The following is an 11,053-nucleotide window of genomic DNA, read 5'->3' on the forward strand; positions in this document are numbered from 1 at the left end:
AGCCTTCCCCCAGGCCGGGGAGGGGGGTTGGCTAAAGCCTGGACCACCTCTCCTACTCTCCCCCTCCACTGGGGACTGTGAATAAGTCCCGTCCTTTCCCCTGCTTCGGTTTCCTCATCTCTAAATGGGAGGTGGGGTCGGGCAGTTGGACGAGACGACGCACGAACAGCCCCTTGTAACCCTATGTTCTCTGCAAGAAGGAATTAATATTTCTCTTACGTAATCATTGCTCATTGCTAAACAGAACACACTTGCTCCAGCCCGGGGTCCAGCCCGCTCCTGGCTCGCCCTGGGATGGGGTTAACGAGCACCAGGCTGGCTGCCGCAGAGGAGACTTGCCCGACGCGAGAGAGGGAGCGAGGAACGTCCCTCCCAGTGAAACCATTTACAGACAAGCACAGGGCAGCCGGCTTAGCTCCCGACCTCACGAAGGGAGCCCTGGGAATCTGATTTCAGAGAATTCCGTGCTGCAAAACTCTAAGTACTTAGTCCGTTCTGCCTCCCTGAACCTGTCACTTACTCATAAGAAAAACTTCAGGCTGGGTCACGGCCTGGTGGGGCTGCCAGAAAACCAGCTGGGGCTCGGCAGTAAAGGCGGCTGGGAACGGGGTTAGGGAAAGAGGGCTGGCCTTTGTTGAAGACCTACTGTGTACTGAGCACCGCGCTGAGTCTGTTACCTGCATCCTCTTACTGAATCCTCATGGCAAAGCTATGTGGGAGGATTATGACTCCCTTTTTACATACCAGGGCACTGAGGCTCAGAGAGGCAAAGCCACCTGCCCGAGGTTGCACAGCTGTGTGGGGCAGAGCTGAGCTAGAACCCACGTCTGGTCTCAAAGCATGTTTTCTCCCCAGAGTTTTCATCACTGGGTTGGCTGAGGGGCTCCTCTCTGGAAGGAGAGAGGCTGGAGGGTTGAGGTCTGACGTCTGAACATAGCTCAGCAGCCTTGAGCAGATGTTATTCACGAGGAGTAAGATGCTCGGAGGCCCTGTGCAAAAGCCACTGTAATAGACGAGCTTGACTTCTGTTTTATGGAAAAGTCCACCAGAGCCAGAGGGTGGCTCTGCTCCACGGGTCATTCGGGCATTGAGGTTTCAGGCCGCCCCGTCTCTAGGACCTTGTCACCATCCGCAAGGTCAAAGCCCCCGCCACGGTCAGGTTCAGCCAGAAGGGTAGGGGAAGAGACTGCAGAGGATGCACGGCTGAGACTTTCGGGCCGTGGCTGCCCCCCTCCCTCTCCCTTCCCCTGGCCACACACACCTGTGAGAAGGGCTGGGACATGCACTTCCTTGCCAGGGGGCCCCACATCCGGTGGCAACTCCTCACGGAGACATGGGAGACGCGATCTGTCTGACCAGCTAACGGACCCCCCAGCGCCCTCTCGCATAGGGTCCAGGCCTCGGGACAGCCCGTGCGACCCGACTTCGCTCAGGAAGCAGGTTAATCCCCCCTGCTTCCTTAAAGCCGACCTGGGCTTTACTCTCCCCTGTCCCTCGATGAAAACGTGGGGCCCGAGATGCTTCTCATCTACACCAAAGGCACTTCCAGCAGCAAATACAGTCTCGGTCAAAAATCCGTGGTCCCCGTGATGATGGACATTTCAGTCTCTGGTCAAAGGAAAGACCCTCCCTCCAAGCCCTGGCGGCGGTCTGCTCACACCCAAAGGTAGGAACTGAGGAAGACAAGGATGGGCATGTTCTCCGGTGCTCACTCTCTGGCTTCCCTTTTAGCCAATTCTGGCTTCTCTCTCTCCTCGGTCCTTGGGAGGTGGGTCTGGTAGGTGTTGGGGGAGAAGGTCAGGGGAGCAGGGAGGCTCTTATTTGCCTGGCACTGTGGCATTGCGGTAAGACAGCGTCACGCTCAGGAGCATGGGAGATGTTTAACAGTGACACTAAAATCGCAGGCATAATTTCGTAGATTTTTCCGAGATCATCTTGCCATCCCTGGCAATGGCTCACCTGTGGGCATCTTTATTTGGATTCCTTGCTAGGTCCTTCTGCAGCCTCTTAGAATGTTCTTTTCCCCCTTTCCTTCCCCTTCCTTTCCCCTTCCCCTCCCCATTCCTTCCCCTTCCCTGTTTACTTATTTATTTTGAAACAGACAGCAGGTACAAGTGGGGGAGGGGCAGAGAGAGGGAGACAGGGTCCCAAACAGGCTTCGCACAGTCAGCACGGAGCCTGATTTGAGTCTCAAACCCACAAACCCACACACTGGGGGATCATGACCTGAGCCAAACCCATTGAGCCACTCAGGCACCCCGCCTCTAGGAATGTTCTAATACCTGTTGGTTTCGCGCTGAGGCCTCCAGCCTCCAGGATGCAATCTTGGTCAGGGCTTCCTCTTGTGGTTTTCCTGCATCTGGTCTGTATGAAACTCACATCCTTTGCCCCAGTCAGTGTGAAGCATATAAGCTGATCGGGGCTCAGTAAGGATCTTTGGCATCTAACCTAGATGGTCTACCCCCCGTTGGATTTACCAGGCAGAGGACACACAGTGGTCCGCAGAGCCGACAGCTACTAGGCTGGGAAGTGAGGGACAGACACTCCCACAGCACGCCGCAGCGCTCTCCCAAAAGTCTGTTTCCCACAAAACCTTCTCACAATAGACTCTTTCATATCTTTGACATAGGTAAGAAGTATGAGAGTCAAGGTGCTGGTTCTTAGCCATATATGTGGAAATGTGTGCCTTTGGTTTGGCACCTGGCTTTGGAATTTGAGGTCAGTCTTGAGTCTCAGCAAAAAGGTGAGCTCCCTGTGTGCTCCCTCGGCGGAAGGAGGAGGGAGCGCCCCCCCTCCCCTCATGACCCAGTCAATCACCTCCCCAGAGGCCCCACCTCCAAATACCATCACATTGGGGGTTAAGTTTCAACGCAGGGATTTTGGGGGGACACGTTTAGTCTATAGCACTGGATTTTCCCCATTGCTTTTTATTTTTTAAATTTTACATGAAAATATTATTTAGCTTGATTCCTGAGGGTTTTTTTCTTTTTGGCACCTCTCTAAATTTGCCTCCGAGGGATTTGCCACACTCAGCTCACCCTGGCCTTGGCCCTGACCCCAGGCTCCTGGTTGGGTTCCAGTCTGTTCCACTTGTTCATTTCGAGGCCCCCGGGCTCTTGCCCGCAGCTACCCAAGATATGCACTTCTCATAAGGGGTCATTGGGTCACACAAGGCCGGGTGCCAATGTGAGAGCTCTGCCCGGAGCTGATTGCTGTCGCTTCCGCCATGTTTCACCGGCCAAAGCAAGTCATACCGCCAGTGCACTGTCCGTGGGGTGGGGAAACGCATCGGTCCACCCCAGGGGAGTCACCAGGCAGGGAGTTCACATGTGTGTCCTCATACAGAGAAGGCAGGAAGGAGGGTGAATGTAGCTTAATCTATCACCCCTAGCTTCTCTGTGACTCAGTTTCCTCTTCTGTAGGAAGAGAGGTAATCACACCACTATCTCACCCGATTGTAATGAGTTAATGGACTAATTCTCATGAAATGCTTACAGTGCTGCCTGGCATGTGATAAGTACCAGCCGCAATGACTTCTGTGCCAGCAGACTCTCTGCTGGGCCCACCTGGGGGCGGGGGAGGGGGCACACTCCCGACGGGGCCCCTGCTCCGCAGCAGTGGTGGCTCTGGCCACGTGCCTCCTGGGAGCCAGCCCTGGACACATCGCTTCTCTGCACCTCTTGCTTCTCCATCCCTGAATCTCAGTGGGGACCGCACGAGAGGTACACGAAAGCACTTGACAATTTGTAATACGGGGTACAAACATCTACACGTGTTCGCTGTAGGGTTTTAAGACTCGGCTCCCAAGTTCCAGGACATGCCTCCCCCCGTAAGGTGGGATCTATGTCCCCTCCCCTTGCTCTGGATGACTTTCTGGCTGCTTCGACCAACAGAGTGTGCCGGGGTGATGCTCTGTGACTTCTAAGGCCAGCTCAGAAAAGGCCAGGCGCTCTACCTGGTTTTGCTGGAACATTGTCGGGCTCTCAGGATGCTGGGTGTCAGAACCCAGGGGCTGTGCTGGGAGAGCCCCGTCCACCATCCACGTGAGGACGCTGCTGGGGGAGGTGCTCCTGGCACCGCCGGAGCCGGAGCCCAGGCTGAAGGCCAGACACGTGAGAGCGGGAGCCTCCAGGTGGCTCTGGCCCCAGACATTCGAATATTCTGGAAGCGATGCAACAGAGATAAGCCGTTCCTGCTGTGCTCTGTCCAAATTCCCGATCATGGGAACTGACAGCAGGATAAAACAGGGGTTGTTTCATGCTGCTAAGTTTGGAGTGGCTGGTTAGGCAGCAATACAAATTTAAAACGTTCGCTAAACCCTCGTCACTTCCGGGGCTCAGGGCACAGCTACGATTCACTTCCGGGTCTCCAGGCACAGATAGGAATCAGAAGCAGTCCCTGCTCCACCAGGAACAAGCAGCCAATGAGCAACAGTTACAATGTAGTCTGTCACATGCTATGATAGCAGCTGTGGAACTGCACTGACCTGTCTGGGGGAGACGAGGCTGGAGTTGAGTCTAACAAATTAAAAGTTAACCAGGAGGTGAGGGAGTAGGTTTGTAAACAGAGTGTACGAGGGACTAGAGCTCAAAGTAGATGCAGCATAGAGGGCAAAGCCTATTAAATACCCAGCTGCCACAGGGCCTTTGCACTGGCCATTATCTCTGCCTGGAACGTGCTTCTTTTACAGACCCCACTGGCTCACTTGACCACTCCATTCCCAAATATCACCTCCTCAAAGAACTCCTCCTGACGTCTCTACCTAAGATCCCCCCTAGTCCATTCCTCTCTATTCTCTTTCCTGCTTCATCTTTCCAGATAAACGTATTACCACTTGACTCTCTAATGTGTGGCTACAGCATGTCTTTTCCACTGGGATGTGAACTGCAGGGGATTAAGGCGCACCTCCAGCGCAGCGTGGTGTCTGGCACACAGTAGGCCTTCAATAAATACAACGGGAGCAGGTGGATGAGGGAGAGAGGCATGACCACTTACCCCTTCTGGAAGCCCACTCTGACTACAGGGTTGAGCAGAAAGACAGGAAAGGCGGTGGGTTGGGGGGGCGGGGGACGAGGTAGCCACAGTTGTCCAAGTGAGAGCTGCTGGCATGGGAGAAAGAGCCTCTCTGGGGACATACTATGGGGAAAGTGGGGGCAGGCAGATTTGAGGGAGCAGACCTGGGCTCCACCAGCTGTGGGATGTTGCATTGGCTGGAGAGTCGGGATTGGCACTGGGGCAGCTGGGTGGTGCCAGTCACCAGAATGGCAGCTCCGGGAGGAAAGCGTTCAGGTTGGAAAGGGAAGACAGACTGAGTCTGAGGATGTGGAGTCTGAGGCCCCAACGGACCTTCGAGAGGAAATGCCCAACAGGAGCCTGGAAGCGAGGGTCCGAAGCCAAGGGGACAAGCCCACCTCGACAGATCTGAGCTCCTGTCACTTCGGGGAGAGCATCAAAGAGATAGAGCAGGCAGGGAGGGGAGGGCCTGGAGGAACACCACGGTTTAGGAGAGGACGGAGAGCCGAAGGAAGGAGGGGTGGGTGGAAAACCAGAGTGTGGGCCATGGAAGCTGGGGGCCAGGAAGATTTGAGAAGAAGGCACAGAGGGGCATACCTGTCAAAAGCGGCCAAGAAAGGGGCCGAAGAGTGTTAGTGGGACCCTGGAGGAGGCTCACCTAAGGGACGGACTGAGTGGTACGGGAGAGCGTGGTGTGCACATAGCAAGGGGGCTGTTCCCTCTTTCTTTCTTTTTCTTTTTTTTTTTAATATTTTTATTTATTTCTAGGAGAGCGAGGGAGAGAGGGACAGCGTGAGCAGGGGAGGGTCAGAGAGAGAGGGAGACACAGACTCCGAAATAGGTTCCAGGCTCCGAGCTGGCAGTCAGCACAGAGCCTGACGTGGGGCTCGAACCCACGAACCGCGAGATCATGACCTAAGCGAAAGTTGGACCCTTAACCAACTAAGCCACCCGGGCGCCCCTCCCTCTTTCTTTCTAAACGATCACGGCTGTGCAGTGGAAGGGAAACGTGGTGCAAAAAAGAGGGAGATGAGTAGCTCCTGGGAGCCTGTTGTTAGTGTTGTCATCAGTTTCTAAGATGGAGAGGCTTGTGCTGGCCAAAAGCCTGTTGAGAAAGATCCAGAAGGCATGGAGGATGGTGGCAGAAGAGAGCAGGAAGGGCTGGGGTCCGGGGTGCAGGCGAGGCTTCGAGGGCATCCAAGGAGAGGGCGGGGAGGGGGCCGAGCCGGACTGAGCCAAACTGAGCAGCAAGGAAGGCTTTGTCCCGCCCTCCCGGGCATCTGGCGTCCTGGTGTGCTGCCCGCTGGGGCCGAGGCTGGTCCCCCAGAGGCCCATCTCAGCTCTCCAGTGTTTTCGCAAGAAATTAAACCCGAAGGAGAAAAGCCTGCACACCATTTTCATCCCAAATGAGAAAGAGCAGCGGTGCTGGCTGCCATCCAGGGGGTGGGGAGTGGATTCCCCAGAGGCGGCTGGAGGAAGAAACCCGTGTGACATTTAATGTCCGCCCCACAAACCGGAGCTCACTCTGTGCCCAACCCGTGCTGGGACTGGGGATAGACGGACGAGATCCTCAGGGGATCTCGGGGGGCATGGAGGGGCACAGACAGGTCCCAGAGATTCAGTGATCGCTGACATGGGTGGGAGATGTTCTTCAGAGGAGGTAGCAATTTTCGCTGCCTCCGAAGGATTTGTAGAATTTTACCGGATGAACTTCCTGGACGTGGGAAATCATATTATTCTACTTAATATGATTATACTTAATATAAAACCTCTCAGCTTAGTCCCTGCCATATTGTCAGCTCTCAATATAGATGAGCCATTAAAATATTACCACTAATAATTTCCTTGCATTTATAAGTTTGACTCNTTCACAAGAAATGAGACAAGAGATCTTTGAGAATCCCAGCCTGGGAAGTAGTCTTCAGCACAGACCGTCCTTCTAAGAAGGAGGCAGCTATAGCTAAAGTGTGTGGCTGCTGTCCCAGCCGGTTAGTGACTTGTAGTCAAAACCGAATCCAGAGCCGCAGTTCTGAGTGTGGCTCCTGCCACTCACAGCCCTGCCGCAGGCATCCAGTCGGCTGGGGAACCTCTTTTCCTGGTGTTCACTGACAGTGGCATATGGTGGGCTCGTCTGGAGCCGCAGATCCAAGCCGGGGCCAATTCCCGCTCTCTGCTCCTTAATCCACTCCCCGCTTCCCTTCTTCAGACCAAAAGCCAGTAATGGTTCAGACGTCTTCATCTTCCTTTCCACGATTAGCTCTAGCAGCTGGCTTTCTTTGGAGGCCATTTTCCTAAAAGAAGCCGTGTGTCTCACTGGGTGGGCAGCTAGGCTCGTTTGCTGGCTAAGTTCCACGCTGACGTTTTTGACTCATCAAAAATACAAACGATTACGGGGGCGCCTGGGTGGCTCAGTCAGTTAAGCCTCTGACTTCAGCTCAGGTCACACAGGTCTCACAGTTCGTGGGTTCGAGCCCTGCGTCGGGCTCTATGCTGACAGCTCAGAGCCTGGGGCCTGTCTCCGGAGTCTGTGTCTCCCTCTCTCTCTGACCCTCCCCTGCTCACGCTGTCTCTCTCTCTCTCAAAAATACATTAAAAAAAAAAACATTAAAAAAAATACAAACGATTACGAGCCTGGGCCTGTGAGGCACTTGAAATGAACCCAAACTATATCCTAGACCCTTGGATGTCACGGGCTTTTGGGGGCTTTCCAACCCCCCTCCCTCTCCCTGAACACAGACTTTAAGTCACTGAGTGTTCCATCCTTCCTGACACACGCACACGCATGCACACATAACGTACACTAGGCGTACGCATTTGCTAATGGATGTATGAGCGCACACACGCACACAGGCACGTCAGTAAGGCACGAGCAGCACACACATGCACATGTAGGTTCACAAGCATACTTGCACACCCAGATGGTTGTATGCACACATGGGCACACATTCATGCATGTACACATCTGCCACCGCACATGCACACGCACATGCACGCGCACACACAAATGTACACCATATGTGCACAAGAACACACACGCGTGTGCGGCCACCATGCACACACTGACATACAAACGCTTGCATGCCCATGCACACACAGTGTGTGTGCACAGACACTCACGTGCACATGCAACATGCACGCACGCAAGGCACCCTTTGCACACCCATGCACGCACGCGCACGCACACAGCACACATTTACAGGCACTCTTGCACACAGAGCAGGCAGGCACCGCGGGCACAGCGCTTGGCTTAGAACAAGTGAGGAGGAGGAAGAGGAGGCATGTAGACACATCATTCTTTTTCCTCTTGTTCAAATGACTTCTCTTCCTGGAACCAACTTTTGTTTTGGTATCTTTTGTTATTTTATTAGATCACAGAGACATGGGATGGGAACCAAGGCCCGGGGTTTTACAGACGGGAGAAGTGATTCCCAGCAACGAATCTGCTGGAAGAAAAAGAACGTGGAGGCCTCTCGGAGCCTCTGCACGGCCGTCCCCCCCACCACACTCCCTGTGAGGAGGGGACAGCGGAGGAAAAGATGCTGCGCTGAAGCCTTCCTCTTGCTTCGAGCAGCTCTGCTACTCTCGCTGTGCGCACCTGGGCAGCCCGCTCCCCGTCTCTGGTCCCTCCAGCTGCGACATTTGCAGGCCCAGGTATCTTTCTGTAGCAGACGGAGAAATCATGGAGCCTGTGGGAGCCTCCATCCCAGGGCCCATCACTACAGGGCTTCCCAAATCGGAGCATGCACACGGGTCCCCTGGGGAACTTGTTAAAACGCGGACTCTGAGTCAGTAGGACTGGGATGGCCCTGAGACTCTTTCTAAATACCCCCCAGTTGACTACACCTGTGCTGCAAAGGCCTTAGGCTCTTCCACGATTTAAAAACGTTTTTTAAGGGGCGCCTGGGTATCTTAGTCGGTTAAGCATCCGACTTTCGCTTAGGTCATGATCTCGTGGTTCGTGGGTTTGAGCCCCGCGTCGGGCTCTGTGCTGACTGCAGCTCAGGGCCTGGAGCCTTTTTNTGAAGGCACTTTCTCTCAGAGCTCCCCCCGTCCTCCCTAGCTCTGGGCTCCCCCCTCAGTGTCACCTCCCTTTTCTGGGCCAGCTCCCCACCTGTCCCCCACCTTTGGAGCTGTGCGGTGCACTGCACCTGTCTCGGATCTCCTTTCTACCCAGGAGGCCGGGGGAGGGCCCTGCACCTCCTGGAGCCTCAGTTTCCCCAACCGTATGAAGAGGGGGTTGGGCTTGCTCTCAGCCCTGGCTGCACTTCAGCCCTGGCAGAGCCTTTCCCAAGCACCCTGGCCCGGGTGCCCCTCTCAAAGATTTCTTTATAACTGGACCCCAGGGAGGCCCAGACGTCAACTGCCCGGGGGATTCTAACGGGCGGCAGGGCGAGGGCCCAGGACTGGCGCTCATCGAGGGTCAGCGCGCGGTCCAGCACCGGCTTCCAGTCGCCGACCCCATAGTGCCAGACGCCGGCCTCGCGGACAGGTGAGCCGAGCTTCGGAAGGATCTGGGCCCAGCTATTAGACCGGGACCCACTTCCCGCCGCAGGTGAGAAGTCTTGAAACGAAGCTCACGCTAATGACCTGAGCTTCGAGTTGAACTTTCTTTGCTTCTGATGGGCACATGATGCCTGTTTTAATTAACGACTCAACCCCACACGTCAATCACCCGCAGACCTCGCCCACCAACGCGCCCTCCCACGAGAGGCTGGCAAGAGCGTGTGCGGGGCGGGGAGGAGGGCCTGCCCCAGGCTGCTGCTCCCCGGAGGGCTCATCAGACAGGGGACTCAGTGCCACCTCACAGCAGAGCTCAAATGGAGCCATGAAAAGGTTTCCTTGAAGCCAGCCGGTGGTATGGCTGTGCAGCCCCTGGGGTCTGCGCGACTTGTCTCTTCCTGAGGCTGACGCCGGCTTCTTCTGTGTTGGAGAAGCCCGGCCGGAATGGGCCAGCAGCGCCTGGCTAATCTCAGCTCCATGAGGCCTTCTGGCGGCTCAGGGCACATCCTTTCAGCAAGGGACTGAGATGTCACAGGGACAGCAGCCCCACCCACCTCGGCTCCCCAGAGGACGGGAAAGCAATCCTTAGGATAAAGACAGTGGGTATCCCTCAACACTCACTAGTCAGGATAGCGTGGGCGCCCAGCCCTGGATGCTAGAGCCAGACCGCCCAGGGTTCAGATCCCGCTTCTGCCGCCTAGTGGCTGGGTAACTGTGTGCAATTACGTCACAGCTCCGGCCTCTGTTTTTCCCATCTGTGAAATGGGAAAGTCCGTACAACAGTGTCCGGCACATCGTAGCCTCTGGCTTTTCTCTCAGTATTTCCGGCCGCACAGTCCTCCACAGTGAGAGAGGCTCCTGCTCCCGGTAGCAGTGTTTACTGCCAGGGCCCCAGGCTCGGCCCGGGAGACTTGGCATTCCCCTGATGTCTAGTGCCTTCCACATCTATACCGGAATCTCTGGGAGAGGGACCCAGGCATCAGCTCTTTTGAAAAGTCTACAGAGACTGCGAATGCTTAGCTAATGTTAAGAAGCAGTGGAAATCAGGAACTGTTTGTCCCTGGAGGGTTCACTCAGCCTGAGTCCTGAGTCCCTGGGCGCTCCTGAGGTCAGGGGGAGTGGATGGAAATGAAGATTTGCACAGTATGGAGCACCCTCTGCTCACGCACTCATTGCACACAAGCTCTTAAGCTCCTGCAATGAGACTGAGTTGTGCACACAGCGGGGAATGAGGCAGGGGCGCTGCCCGTGGGGCTCACGCACTTGTGGGGAGATACACATGTATCCACTTCTCGCATAAATGCACCTGTCGGAGAGGGCCGTGAGGTGCAGACTAAGTGGTCAGGAAAGGCTTCCCGTGTGAGCAGAGACCTGGTGGGTACGGAGAAATTAGCAAGAGGAAAGGGGGCCATATTCCAGCTGCAGAAATGCCACAGCCAGATTGAACATGACACCTTCAGGAAAGCGGAGGACAGGGGTGTGGTTAAATCTGGGAGAGGGCGGGGCGGGGGCGGGGGAGGGAGACAGGGCAGGTTGGGCC

The sequence above is a fragment of the Crocuta crocuta genome, unplaced genomic scaffold (genome assembly GCF_008692635.1).
Source record: "Crocuta crocuta isolate KB4526 unplaced genomic scaffold, BGI_CrCroc_1.0 scaffold193, whole genome shotgun sequence".
NCBI lineage: Eukaryota > Metazoa > Chordata > Mammalia > Carnivora > Hyaenidae > Crocuta > Crocuta crocuta.